The 9,352-nt window shown below is 43.6% G+C and overlaps 1 pseudogene; it reads left to right on the plus strand.

Annotated features, from left to right (window-relative positions):
- Nucleotides 1-6,210: 6,210 nt before the first annotated feature.
- On the plus strand, nucleotides 6,211-6,668 carry LOC130890142 (40S ribosomal protein S18-like; annotated as a pseudogene).
- Nucleotides 6,669-9,352: the final 2,684 nt, after the last annotated feature.

Here is a 9,352-nt window from a genome sequence, read left to right on the forward strand (position 1 = left end):
CATTTTAACTGTCATCTTGATGTAATCTAGAGTCAACTGGAAGGAGTCTCAGTGAAGGGTTGTCTTGGTCAGGTTGGCCAGAGGGCGTGTCTGTGGGGCATTGTCTTGGTTGTATTAACTGCGGTGGTAAGAACTGCTTCCTCACCGTGGAGAGCACAGTTCCCTAGGCAGGAGAATCCTGAACTGTAGAGTGGAGGAAGTGACCTGATTACAAACGTGTGTGCAGCCCTTGCTCTCCACTTCCCCAATACAGGTGTAATGTAGCAGCTGTTGTGGTCTCCAATGCCTTGACTCCCCACAATGCTGGACTGGAACCGAAGGCTGTGGGTTAAAAAAAAAATCATTTTTTTATTGAAAAAAAAATTTCCGCCTCCTCCCCGCCTCCCACTTTCCTCCCCCTCCTCCCGCCCCTCTCCCCCTCCCCCACTCCTCTTTGCCTCCCTCTCCAGTCCCAAGAGCAGTCAGGGTTCCCTGCCCTGTGGAAAGTCCAAGGTCCTCCCGCCTCCATCCAGGTCTAGGAAGGTGAACATCCAAACTGTCTAGGCTCCCACAAAGCCAGAACATGAAGTAGGATCAAAACCCCGTGCCATTGTCCTTGGCCTCTCCTCAGCTCTCATTGTCTGCCATGTTCAGAGAGTCTGGTTTTATCCCATGCTTTTTCAGTCACAGTCCAGCTGGCCTTGGTGAGCTCCCAATATATCGGCCCCACTGTCTCAGTGGGTGGGTGCACCCCTCGTGGTCCTGACCTCCTTGTTCATGTTCTCTCTCCTTCTGCTCCTCATTAGGACCCTGGGAGCTCAGTCTGGTACTCCAGTGTGGGTCTCTGTCTCTATCTCCATCCATCGCTAGATGAAGGTTCCATGGTGATATGCAAGATATTCATCAGTATGGCTATAGGATAGGTTCATTTCAGGTTCCCTATCCTCAGGTGCCCAAGGAACTAACTGGGGACATTGCCCTGGGTACCTGGTAGCCACTCCAAGTTCAAGTCTCTTGCCAACCCTTAGGTGGCTCCCTTAACTAAGATATGAGTTTCCCTGCTCCCCTACCCAACCTTCCTTTATCCCCAATCATCCCGTTTCCCCAAGTTCCCCTTATTCTCTCCTACACACTTTTCTCTCCCCATCTCCCCTTACCCCCATCCCACCCTATCCCCAAGATTCCAATTTTTTGCCCGGCAATCTTGTCTATTTCCCATAGCCAGGAGGATAACTATATGTTTTTCCTTGGGTTTACCCTCTTGTTTAGCTTCTTTAGGATCACAAATTATAGACTCAGTGGCCCCTATCCATGGCTAGAAACCAATTATGAGTGAGTACATCCCATGATCTTCTTTTTGGGTCTGGGTTACCTCACTCAGGATAGTATTTTCTATTTCCATCCATTTGCATGCAAAATTCGAGAAGTCATTGTTTTTTACCGCAGAGTAGTACTCTAATGTGTATATATTCCACACTTTCTTCATCCATTCTTCCATTGAAGGACATCTAGGTTGCTTCCAGGTTCTGGCTATTACAAATAATGCTGCTATGAACACAGTTGAACAAATGCTTTTGTCATATGATAGGGCATCTCTTGGGTATATTCCCAAGAGTGGTATTGCTGGGTCCAGGGGTATGTTGATCCCAATTTTTATGAGAAACCGCCACACTGATTTCCAAAGTGGTTGCACAAGTTTGCAGTCCCACCAGCAAATGGATAAGGGTACCCCTTTCTCCACAACTTCTCCAGCAAAGGCTATCCTTGGTGTTTTTGATTTTAGCCATTCTGACAGGTGTAAGATGATATCTCAAAGTTGTTTTGATTTGCATTTCTCTGATCGCTAAGGAGGTTGAGCATGACCTTAAGTATCTTTTGGCCATTTGAACTTCTTCTGTTGAGAATTCTCTGTTCAGTTCAGTGCCCCATTTTTTAATTGGGTTAATTATCATTTTAACGTCTAGTTTCTTGAGTTCTTTATATATTTTGGAGATCAGACCTTTGTCTGTTGCGGGGTTGGTGAAGATCTTCTCCCAGTCAGTAGGCTGCCTTTTTGTCTTAGTGACAGTGTCCTTTGCTTTACAGAAGCTTCTCAGTTTCAGGAGGTCCCATTTATTCAATGTTGCCCTTAATGTCTGTGCTGCTGGGGTTATACATAGGAAGCGATCTCCTGTGCCCATATGTTGTAGGGTACTTCCCATTTTCTCTTCTATCAGGTTCAGTGTGTTCAGATTGATATTGAGGTCTTTGATCCATTTGGACTTGAGTTTTGTGCATGGTGATAGATATGGGTCTATTTTCATTCTTCTACAGGTTGACATCCAGTTGTGCCAGCACCATTTGTTGAAGATGCTTTCTTTCTTCCATTGTATACTTTTAGCTCCTTTATCAAAAATGAGGTGTTCATAGGTTTGTGGGTTAAAATCCGGGTCTTCTATACGATTCCATTGGTCGACTTCTCTGTTTTTATGCCAGTACCACGCTGTTTTCATTACTGTAGCTCTGTACAGTTTGAACTCAGGGATGGTAATGCCTCCAGAAGTTCCTTTATTGTATAAGATTGTTTTGGCTATCCTGGGTTTTTTGTTTTTCCATATAAAGTTGATTATTGTCCTCTCAAGATCTGTGAAGATTTTTGATGGGACCTTGATGGGGATAAAAAATCCTTTCTTAAGTTGCCTTTTTTTTCAGGGTATTTTATCACAATAATCGGAAGAAAAAGCGAGACAGAGATGTATGCATGTATATGACTACTATATAGTAGATCTCAATGTGTGCTAAGAAAAACCAGGTAGCCTAGGGAGCTGATGGCTCAGTGAGTAAAGGGGCTTGTTGTATAAGTTTGAGACCTGAAATCCAACGTCCAGAACTCAGGTAAAGCTGGTGGGGTAGCATTCGTCTATAACCTCAGTGTTCCTGTGGGGATGACCCTGAAGTTCATAGGTCAGCTAGTCTGGCATGTGCCAAGGTGACCAACAACAAAAAGAAAGGCCCTGTCTCAGATAGGGTAAAAGGTAGAGACCAATACCTGAGGTTATCCTTGGACCGTGCCGTGGCGCGCGTGCACACACACACACACACACAATTGTGTGCATTGACATACATGGATACACATAATGCACACACACACACACACACACAGAGAGGGGGTGGGGGGAGGGAGAGAGAAAGAGAGAGACAGAGAGAAAGAGAGAGACAGAGACACAGAGAGAAACTACTCATAATTAAAATCTTGCAACTTTTAAAAAGTGGGCCAGCGAATAACCCACTTGCTTTCCTAAGCTGCTCTTGGGTCACCATTCTCTGCCCCTGGCCAGGTTCTCTAGCTTTTCCCAGTCACTCTCAGATATTAGAAGTTTTACTTACAGGTATTAAAAGGGCCAGATGGATCTAAATCAATACTTTCATTTCACATCCAATTTAAGCTTTTCTCTTTCTTCCCAACTCAGACCCTACTGGTGCTCAGTTGTCTGCTGTGGGGGTGAACGTGGTTGTTAATTTCTTTAAGCTCCCTTTCTATCCCATCTTGGCTACTGGCAAGTGCCCAGAGCTCCTGCAGGGTTGAGGTGGGAAAGAAACAAGTTCTCACCAGATGCTGAATTGCTGCCTTTCCTTCATGAACTGCTTTTGTGGGCTTTAAAATGTTCTTCCTCATGTATTTCCAACACTGGGTCTCCATATGACCTCTGATAATGGTCCCTGACTTTCCTCTTCAAGACCTCATCCCCAGCTTCTCTGATGATGTCACCTCACTCCCTTGGGCAGTCCTCAAGATAACATCCATGCAGCTCCCCCTCTGAAATCCATTTATCTTAGGGAAAGAGACGGAGACACTTGGGGCTGTGGTCAGCCACAGCCTTCTGTTCTTCTGGTCCCGTGACCTCTCACTCCCTAGGCATGGCATACCTCCCGTGACTCTGTCTCTGCTTTGCTCCAATGCTGTAGAAAGTGTCCTGTCTTCTTTACACCAATATGCACTTTCTCTAAGACCAAAGATAAAGACAGCGACCAGGACTTCTTAGTGAGTGAACAAGTCCTAATGCTTCCCACCATGGAACACATATTTGATTAATCTCTGGCCCTTCTTCACAAGTGGGATTGAGGTGGCTACCAAGGTTAGGGTCATGCATTGAATTTCCTTGTTTTCTACTATACCCTGCATATGGCATACTTCTAACCACCCTCTCTTTAAGTGTGGGTGCTTAGTCATTATTTTTCTTTCTCAGCTCAAATTCTGAAACAATAAAGATGTTCCAGTTTGGAGACATTGCAATAAGGACCTCTACAACTCTGATCACAGTGACAATGTACATAGTTTTAAAATCAAATACTTGAGGGGCTGTAGAGATGGTTCAGTGGTTAAGAGTATGTACTGCTTTTGCAGAGGACTAGAGGTCAGTCCCCAGGACCCACATCTGTGGCCCACAACCCCAGAAACTCCAGCTCCAGGGGATCCAACACCTTCTGGGCTCTGTGAGAAACTGCATGTATGTGCACATATCTACACACAGGCACACATGAACATTTTTTAATCTTTAAGAAAATAAAATGGACAAAAATAACATAAAATAGAGTTTATAATAAATAAACAAATGTAGAGAGGGCAGCAAAGGTGTCCTCTACCTATGTTGGATCTATGCATGATTTTCCATAAGCTACCATTTTCTAACCCTTTCCACAGTTTATTTGGCCATTCCTCCCTACTTTCTAAATAGCATACATGCATAATATTGGATTCTAAAATGTTGGCTCTTGACTGTTTGTCTTCCTAATGGAGAAAGAGGAATGCTTAGATCCTTTGATGCCTTCTCTCCATCTTCCCCACCAGAAATATTTCCTTTTTTCCTAGTCTATCTATTATTGTTACTATGTGATGTTAACAGTTCAGTTACATTACTCAAGGATTATTTTTTTCTTAAATGTCTTTTCTTTTCCTTTGGATCTATCTTTTCTGGCTTTGATTGTTTGTTTAATGTGTAGCATACAAACAATTCATCTTTAGACTCCTCAACCAAACTATACAACTGTTCTCAGGAAAGATACACACCTAAGACAGTGTCTGTCTTAGTAAGCTATTTCTAGGACAGGTATTTACAAGATCCCTTATTCACTTTGTGTTCCTCGAACTCTTCTCTCTTGAGCCCAATACATGGACTTGACCTTGTCTTCCCCTTATTATCATCCCAAGAAATCATATCTTCCAGCTATGTTAGATTTTTGTTTCTTAGATTGGCAACTTTTCCTTTTTAGATTTATATTTTTATTATGCATTTATCATTTTTTTTTACTTTGGTGGAACTTCTTATGAGGAGTTGGTGGTTGATGGATATTTAGATCTCACTGAAAATGTCAGAGTGCGAGAAAGTTTGGTTGTGTATTGAATTATAAGTTCAGAGTAAATTGGTCCTCCCAGAGATTTAGTGGCTTTGATCTATTGTCTTTTAGCTCTGATATTTCTGATCCAAATGTAATGTCATTGTGATATTTGATATTTAATGTATTTTCTCTTCTTTATTCATGTTGTTCAAAACTTTACAATCATATCTGATATGGGTTTTTATAAATAGTTTAAACCAGAAAGATGGTCCACAGGTAAAGGTATATACTATCGGACCTGACAACCCAAATTTGACCCCTGAGACCTACAAGTTATTCTCTGATATGAACACACGTACTCTGGTTTGTGTATGCTTACCCACCCACCCGCCCCTGCAAAAGTAAATAAATAAATGTAAAATCATCACAGTGGACATACTTTGTGTTCCCTCATTTTTCCTTTGGAAATTTCCTTAACTGGATACAGGACCCATAAATAACTTCTTTGATAAAAAAAAAAAAAAAGATCTCATTACATTGTCTTCTTGTTACTCTGTGATTTATTTCTCTTTTCCCTTCAATATTATAAAATTTGTGCTTCTGTCATATTTCAACTTATATAAACATTCTTCTGTGCTACTTAACATTTTCATACTAGCCTTCTGTTTTGGAAAATTTTAGTTTTTTTTTCTGTTTTCTACACTGTTCATGTTTCCTTTAAGCTAATTGTTGGTGCTTATTTGACTCTATTTTCCATTATCTAAAATCCCAGGTAATCTCAGTGTTTTAGCGAGGCGACTGAGTCCTGCTCTCAGTTATGCCTAATGTTCCTAGATTCAAAATCTTAAAGTTGTGCTAAGAATGAACTTTACCCCGTCCACTGGAGGCCTACACGCCGCCGATTGCGCCGCCGCCATGTCTCTCGTGATCCCCGAGAAGGTCCAGCACATCCTGCAAATACTCAACACCAACATCGATGGGCGGCGGAAAATAGCCTTTGCCATCACTGCCATTAAGGGTGTGGGGCGGAGATACGCTCATGTGGTGTTGAGGAAAGCGGACATTGACCTCACCAAGAGGGCTGGAGAGCTCACGGAGGACGAGGTGGAGCGTGTGATCACCATTATGCAAAATCCCCGGCAGTACAAGATCCCAGACTGGTCTTGAACAGACAGAAGGATGTGAAGGATGGGAAGTACAGCCAGGTTCTGGCCAACGGCCTGGACAACTAGCTGCGTGAGGACCTGGAGCGACTGAAGAAGAATCGGGCCCATAGAGGGCTGCGCCACTTCTGGGGCCTTTGTGTCCGAGGCCAGCACACCAAGACCACTGGCCGCCGGGGCCGCACTGTGGGTGTATCCAAGAAGAAATGAGTCTCTGGGCCTTTGCTGTTAATAAATAGTTTATATGCCTGTAGGGGAAAAAAAGAATGAACTTTACTCAAGACATGGGCAGAGTAGTGGAAGTAAAGTTTCATGGTATCAGAGACTGGACATGGAGATGGGCTGTTGGGTTTCTTAGTCAGATTTTAAACTATCCCTCTGAAGCCTTTGGGAACCATCTTTTCTTTATTCTTTCTGTGAGTATGTGATGATGTCTCGCCTGGTTTGTTCAGGAAATACTGCCCTTATGAGCAGATCTGAATAACGTCAGGAAGCAGGAGTGTAAGGGAAATCCTATGCTCTGGGTGTAATTCAGGGCTGGAGTGAGCCAGCGGCTTCCAAACTTCTGATCCTGAGTCTTGTCGGACTGATTTTCAGATACAAATAACTGTACTTTGGTATGTTTGACATGAGCGCAAAAAACAGGAAGAAGTTAACGTCTACCTTGCTTTTCCCAGTTTTGCCCTGGAGAAAGCTGACTTGGATTGCTCAGTGACTGATGGGTACTGAGCAAGTCCCATAGTATTGCTTCCCACGCCCGCCCCAGGGATGCTATAAGGCAGTGATACAGACCTGAGGGGAGGTGCTGTGGTCTCGTGACTGCACAAACTTGTTTGGATCTCAGACACAGTAAGCCAGGGCATTATGAGTGGTGATGAAGTGGTAAAAGGCCACTAAGTGGATCTGAAGTGATGCAAGGGTAGGCCCTCAATGTAGGTGGAATCAGCTCGCCCCTCATTTGCTTCCTTACCCAGCTAAGACTGAGATACGCTATCTACATTCCAGGTTCTAAAATTTTGTGAATTTTTTGTTTGTTATGATCTTTGCTTTCGTGTTTGATTTCTTTTCTTTGTATGGGTGAATAAAAGTGCGTGGTGTGTGTGTGTGTGTGTGTGTGTGCACGCACATGCGTGCAGTATGCGTGTGTGTGTGTATGTGTGTATGAATGCATGAGCGTCAGCACATGCTTGCTACAGTGTGTATGTGGAAATCTGATGATACCCTTGAGTGTGTGCCTTGCCTCCCACTGCATTAGAGTCGGGATCTTTTGTTTCTTATTGTATGTGCCAGCCAGGCTAGTTGGCTCATATGCTTCTGGGATTCTCTTGTTTCAGCCTGCTGTCTCCCTGTAGGAGTGTTGGGATGATGCAGGGATGCTCACTATCACATCCAGCTTTATCTGGCTCTGGGGACCCAAACTCAGGTCGTTGTGCTTACACCACTAACACCACACACTGAGCCTTTTCCTTCACCCTGGACTTCTATTTTAAAAATAATTTCCAGGGGGCGGAGGGAAGGTTCAAAGGTTAAAAGCACTGACTGCTCTTCCAAAGGTCCTGAGTTCAAGTCCCAGCAACCACATGGTGGCTCACAACCATCTTTAATGAGATCTGGTGCATTCTTCTGATGTGCAGGCATACATGCAGGTAGAAATTGTATATATAATAAATAAATAAATCGTTAAAAACTTTTCAGTCATTTTCGACATTTAAAAGTTTTTAGAGGAGGTGGATATAAGCTTATTCTTTCATGAATGAAAGCCTATGTGGACATGTGCAATTTAAAAGTGTCTTATTAGTGTATCCCAATTATGCATAATAGTCATTTTTATTATACTTCCGCACATGTATATAATGCATTTCCATCACGCCACCCCTTTTGCCCTCTCTCCCTTTCCCCTGTTGCTAACCCTTTTCCTGTTTTCATGTCTCAACTGTATGTCACTGTGTCTAAATCCTCAGGGAGAAGGTAGGGCTTGGTGAGGTCCTCCCTTTCTATGACAGGATGCTGACAGACGCCATCTTATATGGGTGATGATTTTAATGAGAACCATGGTCTTCTAAGTCCAATCTTCCATTAATTTTCGTACTAGACATTTCATAATTGTTGTGGCCTGAAAGGAGTCCCGTTTATCTATAGATGAATTTTATTGTGACCTGTTCTGACAGAGACGACAAATGCTCTTTCCTGTGTGGGGTGTAGCGGCATTCTGAGGTAGCGGCATCTTAGCTGGGACTCAAGGGTGCCAGCCATATCAGGGAAAGGAGATGTGGAGCCAGACAAGACTCCCCAGGAATAAGGTCCATGAGTAAAGACAGAGAAGAAGAGAGAACCAGTGTCTGTTCGAGACTGGTGAATAGCTGTGGTTGGATGGCGTTGGGTGGATGGGTGGAGCGTATGAAGCTCAAAAGGTTATTCGAGGAGGCTTGGCAAAGCAGGGATGGCAGTTGAGACTTAGTTTTCTACAAGGCAGTTATGAGAGCGAGCAGTGAGTGCGGCAGTTCCTCAGCACAGGTCCACATGTCAAAGGAGCTAATTCTGAAAGCTGAGAGCAACTCAAAGAATGTGGTGAGATATTGGAAAAGGAGTCGAGGAGCAGCTAGTTGGCAAGCCCAAATGGTCAGCTTCATATAGCTACCTTTCTTCTTGTCTTTCCAGCGCCACGATAGAGGGGACTCTCAGTTGCTTGTGTCCAGGGCCCCTCCTCCCTGCTGCCATGATTCCTGGGTCTGGATCTACTACAATACCCCTTATAATACACTCTAAGTTTGAAGTTTGAAAACTTCCTGTGTGCGGAGCATCTGTTTTATTAAACTCTGAGTCCCCTGAGGTCACACACAGTCTCACCCGTGGTAAATGCTCAATGACTGTTGAATGAATGGGCAAGTAAGCCT

This window comes from Chionomys nivalis, chromosome 18, assembly GCF_950005125.1.
Source record: "Chionomys nivalis chromosome 18, mChiNiv1.1, whole genome shotgun sequence".
Lineage (NCBI taxonomy): Eukaryota > Metazoa > Chordata > Mammalia > Rodentia > Cricetidae > Chionomys > Chionomys nivalis.